Source organism: Nannospalax galili, unplaced genomic scaffold (assembly GCF_000622305.1).
Source record: "Nannospalax galili isolate Female #2095 unplaced genomic scaffold, S.galili_v1.0 scaffold487, whole genome shotgun sequence".
Lineage (NCBI taxonomy): Eukaryota > Metazoa > Chordata > Mammalia > Rodentia > Spalacidae > Nannospalax > Nannospalax galili.
This window is the reverse complement of record NW_008357047.1, coordinates 1,087,531-1,112,774: the sequence shown is the minus strand read 5'-3', so window position 1 is coordinate 1,112,774 and position 25,244 is coordinate 1,087,531. Positions and strand designations below refer to the sequence as shown.

General features: G+C 40.2%; 1 protein-coding gene across 1 annotated transcript in view; it reads right to left on the bottom strand.

Moving 5' to 3' along the window:
* Window positions 1-25,244, bottom strand: part of Malrd1 (MAM and LDL receptor class A domain containing 1) — a 721,844-nt gene that overhangs the window by 28,883 nt on the left and 667,717 nt on the right. The window lies entirely within an intron of this gene.

Sequence of the window (25,244 nt, the reverse complement as noted above, 5' to 3'; positions counted from 1 at the left end):
GTCCATTGAACATGTTTTCTCTGCCAATAAGAGATCTTTCAGAAATATTTGTTTTTAAAGCAGGGTCCTATTAATAACTTCTCCTGTCTCATTCTAAAAAGTCAACGAGCGATGGCTTTTTCTTTACCATCCAGTTTTATAACCCAGGGAATAGAAATTTTATTTTGCCTGTTTGTTCATTTCAAACAGTAGGAGATCGCTACACTGTTTGCTAAGCATCTCTTGGTGTCTAATAATCCACCTGGGCCACGTTTCTTGTCTCAAAACCTTAGACAAGTTTTATTTTACAACTTATCCCTGATGATTTGCAGCTCACCTTTTAGTTTTTCTGGACAGACTGATTTTTAAGGGAAATTATCAGCTATTTTAAATTTTGGACTATTTTGTCCTTTTTGTAATCCACATTGATGGCATTGTGCAAAAGCAAGCAGGATGAAAGAACACATAAGAAATATTTAGAAAGTGTGAGAAAAGCATCAGAACAGGAAAACAAAATGAACCAGAGGGCACAAAATAGGCAGGCACCTCCAGAGACTACATGTTTGTTCATGGCAGGTTAGAACCAGGACACTGAGATGCCGGAATTCAAATGTAAGCAGGGCAGTAAATTACACAGTCACACTTTCAAAGGGCAACCATCCAGGTACTCAGAATCACACCTAGCATTTACTGTGTGAAGTCTGCTCCTGTCATGTATCATAAATAAGTAACAAGTTCAGAACTTTATTTTAAGACGGCAGCAGAGGGTGTCCCTCAGTGATTTACTGTCTTTCAAAATGCTATGCTGAAACTATGCCAAAAGGTTTTTTAGTACAAAGCTATGCAGGAAACGGGGCTGACGAGGGAGCAGGAGAGGTTCTCTGAAGATCTGGAAGCCCAGTAGGGATAGAGAGAATTTTATTGGGGAGGAATTTTTATCTGTTCATGCTTATGATTTTTTAAAAAGACAACATAAGGAGCTGAGGAGATGTCTCAGTCGCTAAAATGCTTGTGCTTGCCATGTAAGTGAGGGCCTAAACTCAGATCCCCAAAACTCACATGGACGTGGACGCAGTAGTACAGCTCTGTAATCCCAGCCCTCCTACAGGGAGCTAGGAGGCAGAGACGAGTACCCAGAAGCCACTGGGGCAGCAAGCCTGGTATATGCATTGCTGAACAAGAGACCCTGTCTTAAGTAAGGTGAGTTGTAGGAGCCAACACCCAGCGTTATCCCCTGACCTCTACGTTCAGGCCTTGGCACATGTGCGCCTGCACTCACACACAGAAAGTGCACACACACACAAAGATAAAAAAGCATTAAAAGTAAAACACAAAGTTTGTTGGAATAAAGTTGCCATATTCTAAGATATTGAAAGAAACACAAAAAATGCGTTAAAATAACCTTTTCTCATTGATTGTAGACTCTATATAATATCCTGTAAGCTGAGTTCTAATAAAGGGAAAAAGAGGTAGGATTAGAAGGAAATGGAAGGAATGTGTAACTGTCTGGCAAGGTGTTGGTTTTATGGATCAACTGATGTTTATTTATGTGTTTGAGTGCCTTGCCTGCATGAAGGTACCTGTACCTAGTGCAGAGGCCAGAAGAGGGTGTTGGAGCCCCTGGAACTGGAGTTACAGATGATTTTTAGCTGCTATGTGGGTGCTGGGAACTGAACCTGAGTCCTCCACAAGAGTAGCCAGTGCTCTTAACCTTTGAGCCATCTCGCCAGTCTCATAGTTTTATTTTTTTACTTATTTAATCTAATCTAATCTAATTAATTAATTAATTTGGTGTTTTTGAGACAGGGTCTCCCTGTAGCCCCAGCTGACCTGGAACTCACTATGTAGACCAGGCTGGCCTTGAACTCAGAGATCCGCCTGCTTCTGCCTCCCGAGTGCTGGGATTAAAGGCGTGCGCCACCACACCCAGCCCCCATTTTATTTTTTAAAGATGCAATCCATATTAAAGAAGGAAGGAAAAATAGGAGAGAGAGAGAGAGAGAGAGAGAGAGAGAGAGAGAAAGAAGAGAATAAATGAAGGGAGGAAATCAAAGCAAAAGAACCCATAAGAGAGAAGGGATGGAAACAGGCCAATTTGAAAACACAAGGATAAATTAGGGGTTATTATCAAGGAGCTAAAGTTTTCATTTCCAAGTTCTTATGGAAAAAATATTTGGGAGGAAAAGTTCAGAATGAATTTGGTTTTCATACTCAACTAGAGATGCCACAAAATGGGGAGGAGAGAATTCATCACCGAAGGTCACAGATGCAAAGAATGCAGACACCAAATTTTGCTAAACTCACTATACAGCTGCTATATTTTTCTTTTACTTTTTTCAGGCAAAGCATAAATATGTTGATCACAGAACCATGTCTGCCATGGTGGAGCACCAGCATGGGTACATACCCATGGATATGGACAGACTTAGTAAGAATGAAGCTGACCTTAGTTCCTGTAACTGAACCTTGAGGAAAACCTGGACTGCCAGGGGGACTCTGGCCTTCACTGCACTTCGCGAGTGCAATGTTAGCAAATTCACAGCCACCTAACTTAAACCAGATGAAGGCAAGGGACTCCCTGTGGAAATGGATCTGAGAGAACATTGCAAAAATATTTCCTGACATGGTAAAGTTATTAGAGAGCAATTTTTAGACAATAATTAGAGGGGAAGATGATTTATGTAGAAAGTGGTTCATCTCAGTATGAAAAAATATTAGCTGCAACCTCAACATCTAATAATCCAAGCATGAGTAAGTGATGACACATGTTCTTGAGACAGGTTTGTACAGACATGTTAAGCAATAGTTGAGAAAATATTTAAAGAAATCAGGCAGTGTTTTTTATGATTTGTGGACCCTCGGGTCTGAAGACCCCTTCTAGGGATCTTCAGACTCAAGACTATTTTCATAGTAATAAGATACCAAGGTAATTTATTAATGCTTATCACAACAGACTTTTTTTCAAAGACAGTACCAAAGTGGTAGACCAGATACTGTCTAAGCACAAGTCAAGGCCGTGGTGTGTCAACGTACCATTTTCTTAACCACCACATTCATGCAAAGTAATTTAGAAAGTCATTTTGACTTTAATAAAGCAGCAACAATGATTAAGCATATTAAGTCTCAAATCTTTTAAGTACAAGCCTTTCTACATTGTTTGAAGTTGAACAGGTAAGGAAAACACATGCTGTCTTTTAGGAAAGAATTGTGAGATTGAGTTACATGGTAAACCAACCATCTATTTCTTGTTGGTGGTGTTTTGTTTCCACTTTGTTTTGTTTTTTTACAGATCAAGGTTTTCACTGAAAAAATGATGGACAGATAAAATATGATTATTCAGACTAGGGCACTTAGTATAAATTTTCATAAAAATAGATGAAGCGGGGGTAAACATCTACTAGTATAGATGTCATTAGGTGCTTGCTTTGATGTTGAGAAAATTCAAAATCTCATAAAAAATTAGAATTAAAAAAGCATTTTATTATTTTCATTTTATGTGTATGAGTATATTGCCCGCATGTGTGTAAGAGCACCCATGTCGTGCAGTGCCAGCAAAGGTCAGGAGAATGGGTCGAATTCCCCTGAACCTGGAGTTATGGACAGTTGTTAGCGACCATGTGGATCCTGGGAATTGAAACCAGGTTCTCTGCAAAAACAGTCAGTGCTCTTAAGTGCTGAGTCACCTCTCTAAACCTCCAAATTAGAATTTCTTAAAAAACAAGTATTCTTCCATAAGTCTAACAGCTTCCTAGTACTTTGAAGACTTAACTGATGAGAACTTTTCTTTTGTTATATAACAAAATGTGTCAATACTTGGAAACCTGCATATACTAATATTGTCTAAATTTAGGATGTTACAAAACCACACATGAACAAATAATATTTTCAAAGTACAAGATAGAACAATGAATTTGTAATGTTAAAGCATAAAACAGGTCAACCACAGTTTGAACTATCATAATGTCAAGTTTGGGTATGGTATAAAATTATCCATAATTACATCAAGAGCTGATAAAATAAACCTTGTTTTTCTAGATATACATATGTATGCATATATGTATGTATATATGTATGTATAGTATATAATGTGTATCATTTAATTTTCTTTGTATACTTCAAGAGAACAACCTATTTCAGTGGCTAATTTGTATAAATTGATATTAGTACTCCTTAAAAGTCCTCATTAATATTACATTTTAGCTTAAGTAGTTTTTCTTTGCTAAGCAATAGAGATACAAATATGAATAAATAATCATTCACTTGGGTAACATAGTTTTAGGTCAGTATTTTTCATGGGGGTGATAGGGAATTGAGACAGAGTCTTACTCTATAGTTTAAGCCTAGAATTTACCACAAAGCCCATTATGGGCTCAAACTCACAGCTATCCTCCTGTCTCAGCCTCCTGAGTGCTGTAATTGCACATGTGAGCCACCATGTCTGGCTTTTCAATAGATTTTTGCTAGATTCCTTTTCTGAGAATGTTTTTTGTTCCTTTTCCTCTACAAATGTGATGCTTTATGGATACCTGGTTTTAAAGGTTCATTTTACAGAAAATGCTATTGACATTAAATATTCTGTTTTATATTTCATATAACTTTTGTTAATATGTAGTGAATTCATTTTTATTTAAATGAATCAATAAATAATTTGATAGGTATAAATCATATCAACAAAAGCTCCTAGGAGTTCTCAATAATATTTGAAGGTGAGAAAGTTATCTTGAAACAAACAAACAAACAAAAAAAGAATGAGCAAAGTAGAAAAATAAAGAGAACTTTCGTAGATACTAATTCTGGTCTCAAAGTCTCAGGTGTGTGCACATTTCCAAACACCACACATCATAATGTCAGTGTCCAGAGGGGGAGACTCAGATTAAATGTAATTTCAAATTCTTTCTGGCCCTTAGCTGGGTTTCCCAAGTTTGATTTCCAAGGCGTTTTAGAATCAGAATCTATGGGTAGAGGGATGGTTTTAGAATTCAGGAAAGATCCCACATCAATTCCCTCCTTGAGTGCCTCACCTCCACCAGCTCCAGGTGCTTATTTGACTAGCAGATCGGCTTTCACCACTCCTGACTGAGTGATGCTCACTCTCACTCGCATGGCCTCCCATGATTCCTCTACTTATCATGTCTTCTCCAGCCACCTGCTAGCCCTAATGCACTTCTCAGAGGTATATGAGGTCTCTCCAGTTTCCAAACTTGTTTTCAATGCCCTCCTCATTGGCCAGAAACTTTGCTGGATTCAGGTCTTCCTGAAAACTTCTACGTACTCCGTTCTGTGATCACTGTTTGTCGTACCAGCAGGACTTTAGTACTTTCCCTTGTTGGCATCAACACTTTTTTCAACTATATGCTTTACATGAAAACTCACCTTCATTTCCTTATTGAATTATTATGGCTACACAATCTCTTTGTTTGAAATGTTGCCGTTTGTGATTGTCCTTTGTAGGAAACCAGGATGGCATGCCCTAGAGTGAGATGAGCCTAAAACTTTCTCAAGCCCAGGCTACGTTCCTTGCTAAATGGAGGGGCACTGGAAACAGCAGCTCTGATATCCCTGTCTTGCATAAAATACAGGGTTAGCTGGAGAAAACTCACCAGGTCAAACTTAGGCTTCTTGCTCTGAGGGAAAGCATCTTGGTCAGCAGCCCTCAGCCCACCTCCCTGTCCTGAACAAATAACTCACCTATCATTAGCTAAGAAATTAGGCCAGGTTAAAGGTTTACTCCTGAGCCAAAAGCTAAAAGTTTACCATGCTTTTAACCCTAAGAAAGAAAACATTATGGGCAATAAATTACTAGATAGGCATTGGTAACCTTGAGTAAAAGTTTAAACATCCTGCTGGTGCCAACTAAAAGGCTATATGTCCTGTTTCTTTGTGCCCTAAATCTTTGTATGTAACTGCCATGCCCTATGTGACTGCCAGTTCCTTGGAATGTATAAAAACCCTCTGAATTTTGTAATAAACAGCTTGTTGTGAAGGAAGGCACAAGTCCCAGAGTCATTACTCTGTTGCTGATACAGTCTCTCTGCCCCTGAAGCAATGTTCCCCGCTGAGCAAAGCAAAATCTCAATAGTCCTTAGCAATCATCTAGTGACTGGTTTGTTCTAAATTGTTTAAGCAGTAAAAAGATAACAGCCTATATCAGAATCATTCTAGAAAAATGGACTCTGTAGCACTTATTTATTTATATCCATGTCTCTCCCACTTCATGGTTAAGGGCACAGCTCACGACCTTCTCAATTTATTTAGGAGACAGTATATTAGCCAACTCTCTGCTGTATATTCTGATAGTAGCACTACTCAGGGTGTGGTAATGCAAAGCTTCTGATTCATCTTAGTTTCATAATGAGATAATATAAAAACCAAGAATAGATGTTTGCAGCTGGTGATGTAGTTTAGTGGTAAAGTAATGGGCCTAGTGTGTAAGAGGCCCTTGTACAATTCTCAGAACCAAGAAAGGAAATATTTAGAAGTATTTATCTCAGAAAAATTGTTGTGAGAAACCACTAGCTAGTAGGTTAATTAGAAAATACAACTTAGAAGAGTTTAGGCAGAATTACCCAGCCTGAGAGGGTGTGAACATTTGCATGAGAATGTCCCCCATAGGCTCCAAGTATTTGGACATTTTGTCCCCGCTTGGTGGTGCTGTTTTGGGACGTTTTAGAAGATGTGGCCATGTTGGAGGAAGCACATCACTGGGGGTGGGCTTAGAGAATGCTTAAGCTTTGCCAGATCTCAAGTCCCTGTCTTGTGTCCTGTACCTGCTTGAAGATGTGAGAGCATAGCTTCTGCTCCTACTCCAGCCACCTCTGCCTCCGAGCCTTCCCACCATGATGGACTCTTGCCCTTTTGGAACCATAAGCTTAAATAAACTCTTCCTTTATAGGTTGCTTTTTTCAGTGTTTCTATAACAGCAACAGAAAAGTAACTAACGCAGTGGATATTGCCACTCTCAGAAGATATGGGCTATAAAATAAAAATGGCAGTACAATGTTTGGGACATCTCCCTACAAGTTGTTGGTCAGGAAGGTCCCAGAGGTCTTCAAAACAACACAGGTTATTGCCTTGCACTTGGTTACCCACCATAACTAAATAGGAAAACCCTATTGCTGAAGAAACCACATAGTTTGGCTAGGGAACAGAGAGAAATCAATCTCACACTGACTGGGAATCTTCCTCTCTGCTGACTAGATTTCATAGGGCTGGCCAGTGCTATGCAGGCTGCTGGGGGAGAAAACACATCAGTGGTCTTACTGTACTGGACCCAATATACTGTATACTGACCTTTCAGGCAAGACATGCTCACTGGCTAGCATATCAACAGAGAGAAATCAATCTCACACTGACTGGGAATCTTCCTCTCTGCTGACTAGATTTCATAGGGCTGGCCAGTGCTATGCAGGCTGCTGGGGGAGAAAACACATCAGTGATCTTACTGTACTGGACCCTATATACTGTATACTGACCTTTCAGGCAAGACGTGCTCACTGGGACAATACTAGCATATCTGTTAGGCATTGACTTTCTTATTGGATTTGAGACATATCTGGTATTGTAAATATGGCCAAAATCCCTTTGTTAAGGAGGTCATAGGCCCTAAGGTAGAACCTGTTATTGTTATTTTGTTCTGTGGTCATGCTGTTAAATGGCCTTCTAAATATTTCTATTTGTATCGATAGACCTGGACTGCTTCATTTTGCAGTGGGCAGTAGTCAAACTAAAGAAGCATAATTAGTCAAAGTGCTGAGAATAACAGACACAGTGCTCAGCCCTAAATCTTGATTAAAACCCTTCCCCTGACCCTAGCCATGACTCAGGGAACACCCCAAAAGTGGAGACAGAAAGCCCTTGTAAGCACTAGAGACTTGGGAGGAGAGCTGTGAAGTGCTGTCACACTCAGGAGATCACGGCAGTTGTGGTTGCCTGCACAAGCCTGCACAGGGTTGAGTCAGTCAAAATGTTTGCATAAATGGAGGAAGTGCTCTCCAGGTCCTAGTCACCATTGAAGAGCTATTGGCCATTAAGAACTGCGGGGGGAGGAAAGAAAACTCATCTTTGTTTGAGGGTGTGTCCTCTGGTAGGTTTTTGTCATTCTTCAGTGGACAGTCCTACACATCTGTACACATGAGTGTCATTAACTAATGGGTTAAAAAATTTACATGAAGTTGAGAAAGGGACATGTTGAGGATAAAGAGAGAAATGGGATAGTTGGAGGAGAAAGACGGGGGTTGGCTAGGCTCATATTGCATTGTATACATGTATGAAATGATCAAGAATAAAGTACAAATTACAATTAATAAATAAAACAGGAATTGTTCAAGGGAAAAAGAAATACTCATTTCATTCCTATCATAGCCATTTGGACTAATATTTTGTTTTCATTTCAGTTTCCTAATAATTCTTGTATTAGACTTATGAAATTGTAGGACATGATAGCTTAGAAATACAAACTAAATCATGGCTCATCCATCTCCACACAGTTTGAGCAATTGTGTTCTATACCATGCATGGTTCAAATGTGAGTAAGTGCTCGTTGCCTGGATTGGTTTCTGCTTTTCAACCAGTTGGTTTTCACTAGCTACCTGCTCTAACGCACTCTCCTTTTCCCTGGTCCTCAGGACAAAGTCCCATGCTCAGGAAGGACCATTTGCTTTGTAGCTTTCTTTCATCAGAATGAAGTATTTCCCCATGTGAATTGCCAAATATGAAAATGCACTCTAATTTCCTTATTGAATTTTTAGACACATAATCTGTTTGATTGAAAACTGATTGCAATGGTGAAGTTAATTATCAGCCTCTATGATATTTCTCAGCAACTGCCTAGCAACTTCTTTCTTTCCAAAGCTTACAGACAATTTCATGTTGACAGTTTACAGATGGAATGTATGTAAGGAATCTGTTGAGAAAACTGGTTTTATTTCATCATGAATTTTGAAGATCATCAAGTTCCTTTAAATATAAACCAGTTGTGATTTATTAATACTTTTAGTTAAAAGTCTTCTGCATCTATGTCTAATTTTAGTTTCTGTCTGTCACTTAACAGGATAAAAATTTTAAAGTAAGAAAGTAGCATTTACTTATAGCTATTTTAAAACAATGTTTTATAAAAATATAAAGAGGAATTATAGGCCCAGCAGGACACAGTTAGCACCAGTGCAGATTGTTCTGAAATGATCTTTCCTATGCAGCTCCCAATTAGCTTTTCCTACCTGACCCCCATCTCACAGTGACCACCCTATCTCAATTCTGTCATTCCAATTCTGTTTTCCTGACATGTTCTACCTTTGTCATCTGATTTCCATCTATTATGACAAATTCTTCCTCAACTCTCATCACCTTCATGCACCGTGCTCTCCTATGCATCCCCAGGACTATCTAGGAAATAACTGTACGCAATTGATAAACGCATATTGTAACACTGGGATCATTTGGTTTACATATACCTTCCTCAATATATAAATGGTTTTTTATTTAATTTTTAGTGTATGGTATTTTTGTCTGGTGGATACCGCCTATACACATATGTGTGTGTGGGGGTACAAAGGCCTATGTGTGTGTGTGTGTGTGTGTGTGTGCATACAGAGTCCATAAAAGAATGCCGGGTGTTTTCCCATACTTCTCTTTTATCCCCTTTACATATTATCACTGCATCTGAACATCACCGTTACTGCTAGGTTGGCTAACCAGCAAGATCCTGTATCTGCCTCTTGCCCCCAGCATTGGGGTTCCAGGCACAAGAGGTCATGCTCACCTTTTTTTTAAATATGTGTACCAACATTTGAACTCAGGACCTCACATGCAGCAAGCACTCAGATCACTCCATCTGCATTACTTCTGCTTGCAGTTTCAGTTTCTAGCATCGTTAAACACTTATTAGGTCCTTGATAAAAGCTTGTAAGCAAACACAGGAGTGAACTGCTAAGAGTTCCTGATTTTTGTGTTTCTTTTTTTATCCGAAAATGAAAGGAAGCTGGTCTTATAAAGGCTGTTGTCGTTCTGTCCTTTGATCCATTAGTGTGATTGAAATTCCAACATAGGAAATACATTGCTGAAGTAGTAGGAGTGTCTCCAAGGATGCTTTTAAAGAGAAATGATGAGAATGAAGATTTGCAAGCCAAAAACATAAGTCTATCTAGAGGATAACAGGGAAGTTACTGAGAAAAAAATTAAGGTGTCATCCCTCCAATTCTCCACTTTCTAGTTGTTAGGGTTCGGGTCTACAGCAACCCCTCCCCAAAGCAACAGGGCCTCATGGTTTTGCAAGGTATCTGGAATTACAGGAACTGAGTTAATGAGCACCCTGACCACCTGCAGACAAGAAAAACAGACTCCCTTCACCTATGACCCAAGACCCCATTGCTGTAAGAGCTGTTTCGGCACAGCTTGCTTCCCCTTTGATAATTTTAGAAGATAAACAAGCCCTTGTACCCCAGACCCACTGACATAGGCACTGTCTCAGTACAAGCTACTTCCCCATTGATAAGTTTCACAATGTATAGCTACTTCCCCCTGATAAGTTTCACAATGTATAGAGACCCCTTATCCCATGACCCAGATCTTGGCTGACTAAAGGGGATGGAAGGGAGCAGTTTGATAGAGGCTATTCTCTCCTGATAAGCCCTGGGCTCTCTCCCCGACCTAACTTGTTTTTTAAAAATATTCTACTGCCTTCTGCATCCCCAAAACCCCCTGTAAAAGCCCCCAGCCAAGAGCCTATAAACTGACAGCTCCTCCATCCCGAACTGTCCCGTGCGTTTTTCCTGCCAATAAACTCTATCCTGCCAGATTTCTTTTCTGGTGCTTTCTCCCTATTTGCCTCCGTTTACCTGTCACTAGTTACCTTAATGAATCACAGTTTGAACTCTGATTGTGCACTTAAAGGCACTGAATGCATGTGCTAACCAACAGTAACACTATATTGTACACTACCGATAAAAGCCCACTAACCTTCACTGCCTCCCTGCATCTCTTTAATAGGCTTTCACTTTCAAGGTGCTCTTCTGGTTCCCCTACAACACATTTGTCTGTTGTGATTTTGCTGGACGAGGAGGAAACAAATGCCTCCTAGAAATATGCCAAGCTCAGGAATGCCGACTGTCTGCTATGAAGACTTACAGCAAACAGGGGAGATGGCAGAAAGTATTGGAAAGTAAATTCTGCCTCAAGGATTGTCTCTACTGAACAGATACTGACACAGGAATAATAGTGAAATGGTTATCTTCAGAATAACTAATTAGGACATGGCACTGCTAAATAGTAAAATGGTCTTCATATTTTAGAATAAACATTATTCATTTGCCTATTTGGAGTTTATGCCACATGATAAGAACAGTTTGAGACATTTAACATTAACACAAACACACATGTCTACACACTATGAAGCTTGCATTATTGAATGCTTGTGTCCCTGACAATTCGAGGCTGACAGGTTTCATGTGGTCAAATAACATCTTAAATGACTGAGCATTGTTTAAGTAATACTAGATATGGAGTTAAAATAGTTAAGTCATTTTGAAACACATGTAGAAATTCTATTTTGTTTTATAAACATGACTTACATTCTTGAAAAGACTTCAACATAAAATCATTTAGAAATGACCTTTTGCTCTAAAGAAAAATAGAACAGAAATAAAAAACAGTCTTTTAACTAAGAGTAGTAATTAAGTTGTCAGATGCCATCTGTAACCTCAGGGCAAAATCTGTCACATATATGACCACCAGAATCAAATAGTTTAGTATTAGGACACACAGAACACAATCATTCAATTTCCTGTCTTCCTAAAATGGCAAGATTTTTGGTCCTCAGTTCTTTTCATAGATTATGAATATTTTTACTTATAGGTCTTTGGTTTTCACTCTTAACCTTCACTAAATTTCAGACATTTATGATTCCAATCAAAGACTGGTTGTGAAGTACATCACTGACCACAGGAATGACTGTGCCAAAGGTCACCCAGGAGAACATCATTTGGCATTCTTCTGCTTTCCTTTTTGACTTCCATAGAATAGGATGAAACTCATTCATGTTTAAAGAAGTTCTTCAAGAATACAAGGATATCCCAGCCTTTTGAGGCAGCTGCTAGACATCTTATATCAATAAATTATAGAGCATATCCATGTGAAAGTATTAATTTTAATATGAAATGGTTATTTGGGCTCCAAAACCCACGTATTGACAGGAAGAGAAATTGGGTGTAAAAAATACTTGCTGGGGCCAAGTCCTCTGCCCTTTCATAACTTAGGTGTCAAAACACCTGTAGGAGGGAGAGTCCACTTCAAGATTATTGTGATCTGCTACAAGAGACACAGAAACAAAAGGCAATGAGTCAAATGAAAACAAGCTTGAACATAAAGAGGTTTTCAATGGTAGGGAGTGGTTCCTTTTTCCCATGGTACCCTGGGAAGGATGAGGTAACCCTTGGTGAAAGCATTCTTTTTTCATGTTTTCTTTTTACGGTGACAGAAGAGATAGAAATTTGTTCTCTGTCCTTTTGATCAGCAAGTCTTTCTTGTTCACAACTGATCTGGGAAGATGGCAACTGGTACCTAAACTTCTATGTCCTGGTCTTAATCAACCCAGAGCCCTAATCCCAAGACTTTGATGTTTCATTGTAAATCCCTGAGTTCCACCTAGATTTTATTGATGTTGCTGTTATTTTTAGAAAGGATCTCCTGTAACCCCAGCTGTCCTGGATGCACTACGTAGACCAGGCTGGCTTCTGCCTCCAGAGTGCTGGTGGCCTTGATCTTGAAGAGACCTGCCTGCCTTTGTCTCCTGAGTGGTAGAATTAAAAGCATGTACCACCATGCCCAGAATTTCAGCCATCTTATTTTTTATTTGCCCTATTTGGTTTTATGCAATATTTGTCATATGTTAAGCGAGATGCAAGGCAAGCGAACATTGCTTTCTCCGGCTTGTTCAGAGTTTTGTCTTCAAACAGAATTAAAATGTTGGAGTCCTAGACATTTGTAACTATCAGTCAGTTACTAGAGCAGGACCATACAGAAAGATACCAGGTATCTCAACTAATCCTAAATGTAAATTAGATCCCTCCCTGCCTTTTCTTTTTCCAATAAGCACAACTCCTTCAGGGACTTACTTGTAAGGGAGAGACAAAAGTAGGACATGACTGTCAAATGAAAGGCACCTTAACAGCTAAAAGGCTTTGTACAGTTCCAGGATATCCAGGGAATACTTAGATTGCCACCCCCACCCCCCATCCCCACCCCTGCAAAGAACTAAGGTCAACATTAGATTTAAATGAAACAATTTCAAAATTGGGAAAGAAGATTAAAATACTTTAGTTTATAACTTCCTATTGTTTAGCATTTGTAATACTGCTCATATGAAAGATTAAGCAGCACATTCTAACTATATGGCTATATTTCATTCTAATGTATACCAGAAAGATTATAAGTTGAATATCAAATACATAATCTTATAAACATTTTTCTTAGGAGATGACAAAGTAGACATTAAATATATATTACTATAAAATAATTTAAAAATTATTTGGAAATATAAGCAGCTGTGGCCAAATTTGAGGGATATGTTAAACATAGTAGAAGTATTGAGAAAATCAGCTTCGTCACGTTTCATCAGTTGACACATAAAATAAGAAGTATCAAAGCAGTTCACTTTTCTACTGTACAACCCAACCCCCTTTTTTGGGCAGGGAGTCTCTGTACATCTATCAACAATGCTGTCACCTAAGTGTAATACCATATAATCAACCTCTTTCTCACCTTTATTAAATCAATCTTGTTTCTTAAATTCAAGTCCTCACATTGTCTATCTGATCCTCCGGAATAGGACTGTAGCCTTAGACTGCCAACTGTCTTCTTAATCGCTATTCTCACACTCTCTTTAGAACATAGGCCAAATCTTGGCATTCATTTACTCAAGACACTTTCTTCACTTGCATTGGGTAGGTCCCTGGTGGGAAATGGCTGATATTCTCAAATAGGAAAAGAAAACCTGTTTAATAAAGTGTCAGTTTACAAAAGCATGATCAGAATACAGAAATGGTGGGAGGAAATGTGGGATTGAGAAAATTAGGTCTTTCACTACCGTAAGCCAGAGGGACAAAGAAGGAAGTGTTATTGGGAGTCAGAAAAGGCAGTGGTGGTATGTGTGGGGTCTACCTACAGACCCTCAGGCTGTGAATTCCTAGCCCTTCTCTCTTTTTTCCCGCCTTAACTATCCCTCTTTGACCACATACACTATAACCACAGGTGGCAGGGGCTCCTTAGTAAACTCTGTATCAGGGTCAGCCTACAAGAACCATCTGTTTAGTAAACATAAAAACACTACTAAACCCTCATCTCTACCACATACATTTTAAAGATTAATTTATTCATTTCCCTATATGCTATAGTTCCTGGTACCATTTTGAACCCATAAGTTTCCATATTTTCTTTTCTTGAACTCCATTAGATTTCTGCATCCTCCAAATCTCAACACAGACCCTAACTCCTCTTTACAGCCCTCTTCATGCATCCATTTGAATTGCCAGCTCCCCAGACTGTACCACCTTCAAGTAATACCTCAAGACTTGCCTTGGGTACCTCTCCCTCTACAGAGAATAAGGTCTAACTTCCTCCACTGTCTGTACAGAAGGTAGAAAGAAGAATGTTTTGTGAGCTTGGGGCATCCTTTTTGAATGTTTTCTACCTTTATAGAACAAGAAAATTAGAGTTAGAATTACAGAAACTTATCTGGAAACAGGTTACTTAAGGATCTCTTCAAAATAGGGAAGAGGAAAAAGGAGAAAGGGAGCAGCATCACACTTATGGCTCACCTCTGTTTTGAAGAATCCTTTTGTCCATTTATCTTTCTTTGCTGAAATAGTAACGTGAACAGGTTTGTCAAAGATTGACCACTACATGCACAGGGAACTGCAATTTGGAAGTTTAATTCCTGGATCTCTGGTTGTGAGAACAGTTTTTCTTCTTATGGGTGAATACAGACATGGACACAGAGAGGGCAAAGGTTTTACCAACCTCTGAGACAACCTTGACTTCTGTGCTAGTGTCATTCTGGTCTGTAAGTTTATTTATGGGACCAGAACAAACTGACAAGGGACTCTTGAGTCACCGAAGCAACTGGATGGCTTGGGGTAGAGAATATGCAATGTTTTGATTTTTGCTTAGAATAAATTTCCACTGCTGGCCCAGGTAGGCCTATCAGGGGATCTCAAACTTGAATGGCTGCTAAGCTTCTGGCTTTAAAGATTCCCATTTTAATGAAATATGTTTGCAGTGGGAGAGAATCTGGCAGAAAAGCTTAATATAAAAGGAATAGATGCTTTATTTTAGAGCCAGAACTACTCGTTCAGGAAATGCAGAGAACTATCTCCATCTTTGATGGGAATATAGGCAGTTACTCCAGAATTTGAGATCCTAAACATGTTTCTTTTTAAAATCAGAAATATAAGCAAGTAACACCCCTCTCACCATTCTCCCCTTCCAGGTTGCTCTTGTAGTATTTTGGTCTATACTGCGTCATACAGACAGACTTCCACACAGGTACATTAGAATCAAACATATAACAATTTAATATGAACCAGAAGAAAGCAATATTATTTGACATGTCTTTGTACCCTCTCAGGACAGGCGCAAGAGAATTCTTCATGAATGCTTGTGTAATTGAGTTATGAGACTTGAGTAAGATGACATCCCTAAGAGCAGCACTGTTCCTCCCAGCAACCATTCCACTGGTGTACACACTGGAGTGATATGCTAGTACTGGTAAACCCTCAAGTTCACATGTTAAAGCTATTACCCGTAAAGTGATAGAATTAAGAAGTGGGGTATGGGGGGCGGCAATTAGGCTTATGTGTGGTCATGAGCCTGCAGATTCCCTTGGTGAGATTAATACTCTTTTATTTAAAAAATATTTTATTTGCTGCTTTTATTTTATGAACGTACTGCCTGCATGTATGTAAGTGCACCTGTGTTGTGAAATGTCCACAGAGGTCAAGAGAGGGCATCAGGTCCCCTGGAACTGGAGGTATAGACAGCAGTGAGCCACCATGTGGGTGCTGGGGACCGAACTCGGGTCCTTTGCAAGAACAACCAGTGTTCTTAACCACTGAGCCATCTCTCCAGCTCTGATTAATACCCTTTTTAAGAGAAAGAAATGGGGGCTGGAGAGATTGCTCAGTGGTTAAGAACACTGGTTGTTCTTGCAGAAGACCTGGGTTTGAATCCCAGCACCCACATGGCAGCACCCACATGGCAGCTAATAATAATCCCAGCACCCACATGGCAAACCTACATGGCAGCTAACAATTGTCTGTAACTCCAGTTTCAGGGGATCTGACAGCCTCTTCTAACCTCCATGGGCACTGCACGACACGGGTGCACTTACCTACATGCAGGCAATACATGCATACACTTAAATAAAAATAATAAATAAAAATTTTTTTAGAGTTAAAAAAAAAAGAGAAAGAAATGATACCAGATCTTCTACTATCTGGCCTGTGAGGGCACAGGAAGGAGATGGACATCTGCAAGCAAGACAGAATAGGGCTTATCAGGAATTAAATCTACTGAATTTTTATCTGGGACATCCCAGTCTCCAGAACAGTGAAATATGAACAGTGAAACATAAATGTCTATTGCTTGAGTCAACGCCTCCATGGCATTTTGTTGTAGTCATTTAAGTTAATTTATAATCCTGCATTTAGAATATTTCACATTTAAACTTTTTAAGTACTTTTTCACATGGGCTTTTTATTTCCTGGCCTAGGTAGATGAAATATTTATTTTACACTTTTTGCTACTTATTTATTAAATTAGTGCACTATTTTAGGGTATCTGCCCTGAGGCAGGATCATAAACTGTAATTTGTTGCAAAATTTTCCCAAAGACAATATTTTCTAAAATAGGAAAGGAATGGGTCTGACCTGGCTGTAGATAAAGAACAACAAATGGCTCAGTATGAACATGCATCTTTGGATCTTGACCCAAGGGCACAGATTTGATAACAACATCTTACTAGGTACCACTTTTGCCTGCTGAGACATCATGAACAAATCTTGAAGGCCACCATATTTTATCTGGGACTTCTATAGTGTCATGAATAAAAACTCTGGTACATTTTGGAATAGGTATACTAGATATCCCGAGAGACTGTTCATGGTGACATCTCTCTCCCTCACCCAATCCCATCACTCAGGAATCTCAGAATGGGCTCTGTGGTACCATATGTGTGCTATTGATCTGCTCCATATCTAATTCCTATGTGATTTGACTGGAAATGGGAGCCAGATTCTAGATGGCTAACCAGAAGGTTCTCCTGTACAATGTGGACCTTGAACCAGAAGAAAAGGATTTCATTTCCCTACACATATAGGGTGATAGCAAATAAGTCACACTCATCCTCTAGTGAACAGTTTTGTTATATAGACGGAGAGTAGAAGACATATATCAGAGAGAGACTCACAAAGCAGGCAGGCAAAAATAGGCAGAAGAGGCACAGGCGAGGGTTTCCACTGGGTTCAGGCCTTTCTGGGTCCACCTCATTTATGCTTATCCGTGACCTCTAGCAACCATCCTGTGTCTTGTGTTAAACTCTCTAATTTGATTAAGATAACTAGAGGTGCTCTCTTTTCCCTGTAATCAAAGTGGCAAGTAGATAATTAAAGGCCATGGGAACTATAACAAAACCCAGGAAATAAATTCTCCAACAGCAGTTTAAGAGGCTCTTTCCTGTCCTTAGCATTGTTTGAACACTATGTTCCAGCATCTCCAGACTATGTTTTAAAATAAATTAATTAAAATTTTTCTTTCAAGTTACTCAAGGGTCTCTTGTGTCCATAGCTTCTTTTTACAACATTTAATAAAAATCTTACAGTCAAGGCTTATTTAGAGAGGGTGATAATTTCCTACTGAAATAATTTTTTTGTGTACATTTAGATTTGGGGATTATTTTTAAGTAAGCTACTGTTACTGTACTTAATCATCTCTTGGTCAAACACTTCATATTAGGACAAAATGGCTTGTTTTAAAATTCCAAATGTATAAAAATAATAATTTTTTTTAAAAAGGGGGTAGGCGAGATGACTCAGTCGTTAAGAACACTGACTGTTCTTGCAGAGGACCCAGGTTGGATTCCCAGCACCCACCTGGTGGCTAACAACCATCTGTAACTCTAGTTCCAGAGGAATTCAACACCCTCTTCTGACCTCCATAGGCATTGCACGACATGGGTGATTTACATACATGCAGGCAATATATTCATACACGTAAAATAAAAATAATAAATAAAACATTTAAAATTTCAAATGCATTATCTTTATTTGAATGTAATCAATGGACCTATCAAGTAATGATTTTCTGTAATGCCCAATAAAGCATTGATAATCATCAATAATCATGTAATGAATATGGAACATGTAATATCACGTACCAGTTATTCGTGCAGTGCTATGTGCTACTAACATAAAGATGAGCACTAAATGGAAATGCTTAAGTTGCAAGATCGTTTAGTAAGTCTTGCACCACCATTGTTGAGGACAGTATTTTGAGTGTCTAACATTGATAGGATTGCAGCTATTGATAGCTATGCCAGTAACAGGATGTGGAAACTCATGTACTTTTGCAGAATGGTTAAGTCTTATTTAAAGAGGGGGGTGTAGAAAGACGGGGACAGTAAAAACCTAAACTTGGTTTGTGGTCATTGAATGCCATCATGAAAGTACTCCCTGAAATAACTATATCACATCGAACTTTGAATCAACTTTTATATATTTAAACTTTTTGTGTGTAAGTATATACACATGTTTGTGTGTGTGTATGCACACGGACATAGGAGTGTAAATGCCAATGTGTGTGGAGGCCAGATGACAATCATGCCTCAGATGTTCCCTCCTCTGTACCCCATTTGAGACAGGGTCTATCACTGCTCTGGAACATACCAAGCAGGCTAGTGTGACTGGTCAGGGAGCCCCAGGGATCTGCTGTTTCTGCTGCTCCAGCTCTAGGATTACAAGTTCAGGCCAGCACACAGGGCTTTATTATGAGGGCTCCAGGGATCAAAAGCAGGCTCTCATGTATGCATGGTAAACACTTTGCTGAGTGAGTCTCCTCTCCTACAGGCCTCCCTTTGTGTTTTAAATTGGTAGCTAAATTTTTAAACCCTTTGGTAAGTGTAATATTTATAAAAAAAATTTATTTGCTATTTTAGAAGTTCCTTAAAAATAATTCCATGAAAAAAATTCCATAAAGATGTAGGGCCATGGCTCAGTTGGTAACGTGCAAACTGTGAAAACGTGAATGTGAACATGAATTCAGATGTGTGATTTCTCAAGCATGACTGCATGAATCCAGATCCCCAATACCCACATTCAGGATTCAGTGGCTCACACCCATGACACAGTACTGAACTCCTCACGTCGAGACAGGTGGATTCGAAGAGCTTATTGGTTAGCCAGCCTAGCTGAACTGATGAGCTCCAGGTTTAGTGAGAGACCATGTCTCAAAAAATAAGGTGTCATGGAGAAGACCTTAACTCTAATCAAGAAGCACTTGGGCACTCCCCAGACTTACTGCTCCAATGGGTATGTATTGCTAGGCTAGTTGTTACTGTAGTTGGCAGGGTTCACAGCTGCCTAAGACTACCAATTACTTTTCTTCTCTGGTATCATGTATAGCACCTTCTAGCACTATGGAAGCTAACGAATAAACATAAAGCCTCCAGGTGAGTACCAGCTTGATTTCTCTGTTTCCCACACAGTGTCTTCAACCATAGCATCTTACCATGAAGTTCTTATGGGTAATCAAGAGCAACGGCAACAGCTTGTATTGTTTGGCGGTGGGCTCTATGGGACTCTACTGAACAGCAACTTGAAGGTCGGTAACCCACACCTAGCACTGGGTTTCTGTTATTGTTGTTAGCCTGTGGCATCTGGGAGAGGCATTATCTAACCCTCATATAAGGTAACTAAGACAGCATTCATGGCCAGCACTGTTAACAGGGCCAAGAAGTCATGGCTTTGTAGGTCCTAGCCCTAGGGGAGGACATACTACTATTATTCTAGTAAACAGACATTGTATTAAACTGCCTCCTAAATACATATCTTGACATCCATAGACTAGTGCAGCTTGTAGCCCTCATCAGAAAAGCTTTTTTTTTTTTTGCAATATATAGCGATTAATAACACAGAGACTCAGTACTGGTCAAAGTGTAAAGAATAAGAAATTGTGGAGTGCACAGTCCTAAATGGAATGTCGACACCCCAACACCCAAGGTTCAGGGGTCATCCTGGAAGACGGGACGAAAGAGTGTAAGAAGCAGAGGTGGTAGATTACTGCTGAGAAACTGCCTTCTGGACACTACAGGCTGTTGCACACTTGAACCCAAAAGTTGGGGCGGGAGAGCCAGATTTCCTTGTGATCTGATAAGGTGCCCATGTTCCAGTGGATGGCCCCACACTCATGCACATAATGGCAACACTATGTGAACTCAGTTTAAAAAAGATTAGATGGGGCCTGGCGTGGTGGCACACACCTTTAATGCCAGCACTCAGGAGGCAGAGGCAGGCAGATCTCTGTGAGTTCAAGGCCAGCCTGGTCTACATAGTGAGTTCCAGGACAGCTGTTATTTTGATATATCACAGTGAAAGATTTATCGTCCTCTTTTTTTTTTTTTTTTTTTTTTTAAAAAAAAAAAAAAAAAAAAAAAAAAAAAAAAAAATTAGATGAAGTTAGGAGGGAAAAGTGAGGGGAAGGGTATAAGAAGAGGGGGAGCAGGGCTTGACTTTTATCAGAACGTATTATACTCATGTATGAAGTTCTCAAACAGTAAATAAAACACATAACTGCACAATGATTAAGGAAGATATCTGACGTGGACCACTGGCCTCTGTACATATGTGCCAACACATGCAGGGACACCCACAGACCCACACATACACCACACACTCATGCACACACCCACATGAATGCGGCCATGCCCTATACACAAATAATTTCATAAAATATCAAAGAGGTTACTTAAAGTTAGTACAATTATAAAATTTGGTACAATTACAGAAATTATAGAAACACCATCTGACTTCAATGAAAAAGCCAAGCCTTTGATCAAAGTAAGAAGAGAGGGGGGAGAGGAATGGGAGGGAGACCATAAGAATATATGTCTTGTCCCTCTGCATCCTAGGCTGCCTCAAATCTACACGGGTGGGGGGAAGGGATCACATTTTATTTTGCATACCCCCCCAATTCCTGGGTGATTTAACATCTCTCAAATTTATTTTAGTATGAGATTTAGAAAACATTCAAGATAAAGAGGGGGACTGTTGAGGAAAAGCACATGATGCAGTGGTAACCTGCCAGATGCACTGCTCCTAATCAGAGTCTTCCTTCTGGAAGAATCTATATATAATTTGAGTGTGTGCAGGAAGAGGCCCGATGTCATTTGTGCCACATTCCCTTGAGAAATCCCCGAGGCTGAACTTCCAATAGAGGAGGTCAATGGTTTCTTGGTTCACTTCTGCTCAGCATTTGGGCTGGGTTAGGCTGGTTTGTTCCTTGTAAATTTTTTTCTTATGTTTACTTTTTGGGAGGATTGTGTGGAGGTCAGAGGACAACTTGTGGGAATCAGTTCTTTCCTACCACCATGTGGGTTCTGGAGCAGAAACTCCTATCAGGCTTGGCAACAAGCTCCTTTACCCCCTGAGCCACCCCCCGTGGCCCAAGACTGGTTCTTTTGAGGAATTTCCCCTCTCCATACATGAGTAAAGCTGTCATTGGCCCTCCACTGCAAGGTGTGAAGTGGGGGCAAGGCAGATGGCTCACAAGACACTGTCTTGTTGGTATTTGATTTAGACAGTAATGTGAAGTAAAAAACTTTGAGGCAGCAAGTGGGGCAGGTTTTAGAAATCAGAAAGAGAAACCACCTGGAGAGGGAAGATGACGGAGGACAATCGGAGGGCAAGAAAAACATGAGCGGGCCTATTCGGAGGTTCTGTCAGGGAATGTAGCTACCCTTATTATCCTTGACCAAAGAAAGGTCCTCCTCTATCAAAGGAGGCTATCCTCTTCAACCCAGCGCACAGCTTCTGGAGGGATGCACGCAGATCTGTGAGGAAGAAGGGGGGCCTGCCCAGCCATCCAGGTCAGCCAGTTAAAGAAATGTAAAAGCATGAACTTTGCAGCAAAATGGAACTGGAAGATATTATATTGTGATAATCCAGGCTCAGAAAAACAAACATCATGTTGTCCCTCACATGAGATTCCTACCTTCTAATTTTTATGTATGTGTTGTATTTATGTGGGGCTGAGTGTGTGTGTAGACATCACAAAACCAGAAACCATCCAGGGAAAAGAAAAAAAGAGGCTTTATGGGAGAGGAGTGGGGAGAGCTAAGAACAGGTGTGATGGTGGACTGTAAGCAGGGAGGGGCAAGGAGAAGTGAGCGGTTGAGGGCTCGCCCAAGCTAAGGGTCAGGAGACCGCCACAAGGAAACCTGCTACTTTGTAGGGTAATTTAAAACTAAGAGTGTGCTGGGCGTGGTGGCGCACACCTTTAATCCCAGCACTTGGGAGGCAGAGGCAGGCCGATCTCTGTGAGTCCAAGGCCAGCCTGGTCTACATAGTGAGTTCCAGGACAGCTGGGGCTACAGGGAGACCCTGTCTCAAAAAGACCAAAAAAAATAGATTGCATTAGAAATAGAAAAGCATTACAGAGTTGGAGCTACAGCTTAGGGATAGAGAATTTGCCTGCCGAATGCACAGTTTCCCGCTTCACAGAGAAAACCCTAAACAAACAAACAAATCCCATGGAAAGTGATTTTAACTTGGCAATCTTTCATTTCCTGTACTTCCTGTTCACTGTATTCCTTGATCCACTTCTCAGATCCTGACCTCCCATCATGCATCATGGCCATAACTGCGTCCACTTTCAGTGCTGAATACTTAATCCAATCCTCTTTGAAGTCCGCTATTTCCTTTCAACCTTCCCTCACTGTAGCCTTAAAATGTCTGACCCAGGCTACCGCTGGACTAGGAAGACGGTGAAGCCCTGGGTTGGATCAGAAACATCAACACCCTCTCGGCAGGCTTGGTTCCTGGGTGCAGACAGAAATAGAGGCTGGAATCGTCTCATGAAACGATCACCCTATGGACTGTAAGGAAATGCCCTCTATCACCTAAGGAGTTAATGTGGTTCTGATTTTTTTTTTGAGGGGGGGTGAACTTTTCTCTGGACCCCATGATAATAATATATGCACTTCACCTGTGTGTGAGAATGAATTTTACTTGGGCCCTTTTAAATAGTGAATGCCGTTTGAAGAGAAAAACAGGGAGAGAATTAAAATTACATGGACCGAGAAATAGGAAGAGGGAAAAGAGAAGCAGAAATCAACAAAGGAAGAACAAAGACGTGAAAAAGTGCAACTGAGCGTCATAAATACTGAAGAAATGGCTGGGAAGACGGCTCAGTCAGGAAAGTGCCGGCAGGAGGAGCTGGAGATCCCGAGTTCAACTCCCAGTACCCATGTAAACAGCTGGATATGGTGGCATGCTCTGGGAACCTCCACAGAGGTGTGTGGAGGAATAAAAGCAGGCAGCCTGACTGGCCAGCATCAGTGACCGAGCTCCAGGGTCAGAGAAAGACCCTGCTCAATAAACGAGCTGAAGAGCAACTGAGGGAAATGTCAGTGTTGCCTTTTGCTTTCCACTAGCATGTGCACACAACCATCTGCATGTTCATGTGCACACACCCACATGAACATGTGTATACACACACACACACACACACACACACAAAGCAGAAATCGGACAGAGAAAGGATTGGTGACTGTCACACTGTGGCACAAGGATCTCAAGATTTGCCTGAGAAGCTTTAAGTAGCCTCAAGTTACAGACTGAGAAGGTGTGAATTAGGGACGGTGCTAGGTGAATAGCCCATGCATGTGCTCACTACTTCACATGTTCTTGTTCAAGCTAGGCTGCCCCCACCAGTTGTTTGGTCAAACACTGATCTAGTTCTAGATGTTTCTGTGAAGGCATTTTTTTTTTTTTTCAAATGCAATCAACATTTAAAATCAATTGACTTCACGTAAAGCAATTTGATTGAAGTTAAATACAGTCACTTTTCCACGTAACCCACAATATGGGTGGCCCTCCAAGAACAGAGACTGAAATTTCTCGAGAAGAAAATAAAAATCTAGCCTCCCCTGCTGGTCTGAGCTCAGATTTTGGATTCAGGGCTGCACCTTCGCCTCTGACTTCAAATTCTAGTCTGTCAGCCTGTGCCCCACAGGTTTCTACCTCTCCAGGCAAGACAACAGCATGAAACGATTTCTTAAAACTAGTCTCTCTTTCTCTCTATTTCTCTCCCTCCCTTCCTTCTCTTTCTCATACACAATGTAAGAATCTCAACTAATGCATATGCATATTCCCACACACTGACAATATCTCATCTAGGCTTTATGAGTTTGTTTCTGCCTCTAGAAGGAAAGCTTCTTCGAGTCTAGATTGCATCTCATCCATGTCTGCCTACATGCGTTGCCTGATAATATATATTAAAAATTATATGAATTATATATACATACATAATTTTCTTTTAAACAGGGTCTTACCGTAGCCCCAGCTGGCCTGCAACTCACTATGTAGAGCAGGCTGGCCTCGATGTCACAGAGATCTACCTCCCTCTGCTCCGTGAGTGCTGGGATTAAAGGCATGCACCACCATGCCGACCTTGCCTGGTATATTTTAGTCAAGTAAACATAAGTAAAAATTGATACATGAATATTATCTTCTTGAAGGGCATAGATTTAAAATGTATTTTTGGGTAAGGTATACTATAGTTCTATAACAAATTTTCCTTAATTCATGATATGAAGATGGATGTTTGCTAGATAAAGGACTACAGGCTGGAGGTCTGAGGGGAATTTGTCAAGGAGGAAGGAAAATGATGTAATATCCATTGCTCTATGGCAAACCAGTGTAGCATGTCTAAATCTGACCAAACATACAGGTGTAAGGAAAAGATGCATGTTTTTTTTTCATTTCTTAAAATTTCATGCATACTTACTGTGAACCCCTATCTTGGTGAGTTTGTGAATATGTCAACTCCCTTATTATTGGGGTGATCTCTAATTTATCCCAGTGAACAAGAGCTGTGATGGGTTAGAAACTTCCAATATCTCTAATGGCTCTGCAGATTGCTAGGGGGCTCTGAGTTCCGCAATAGCCTAGCCTGTAGAGTTGATTCAGTCCCACAGATCCTGGCCTCTGTCCTGTGTGCTGCTT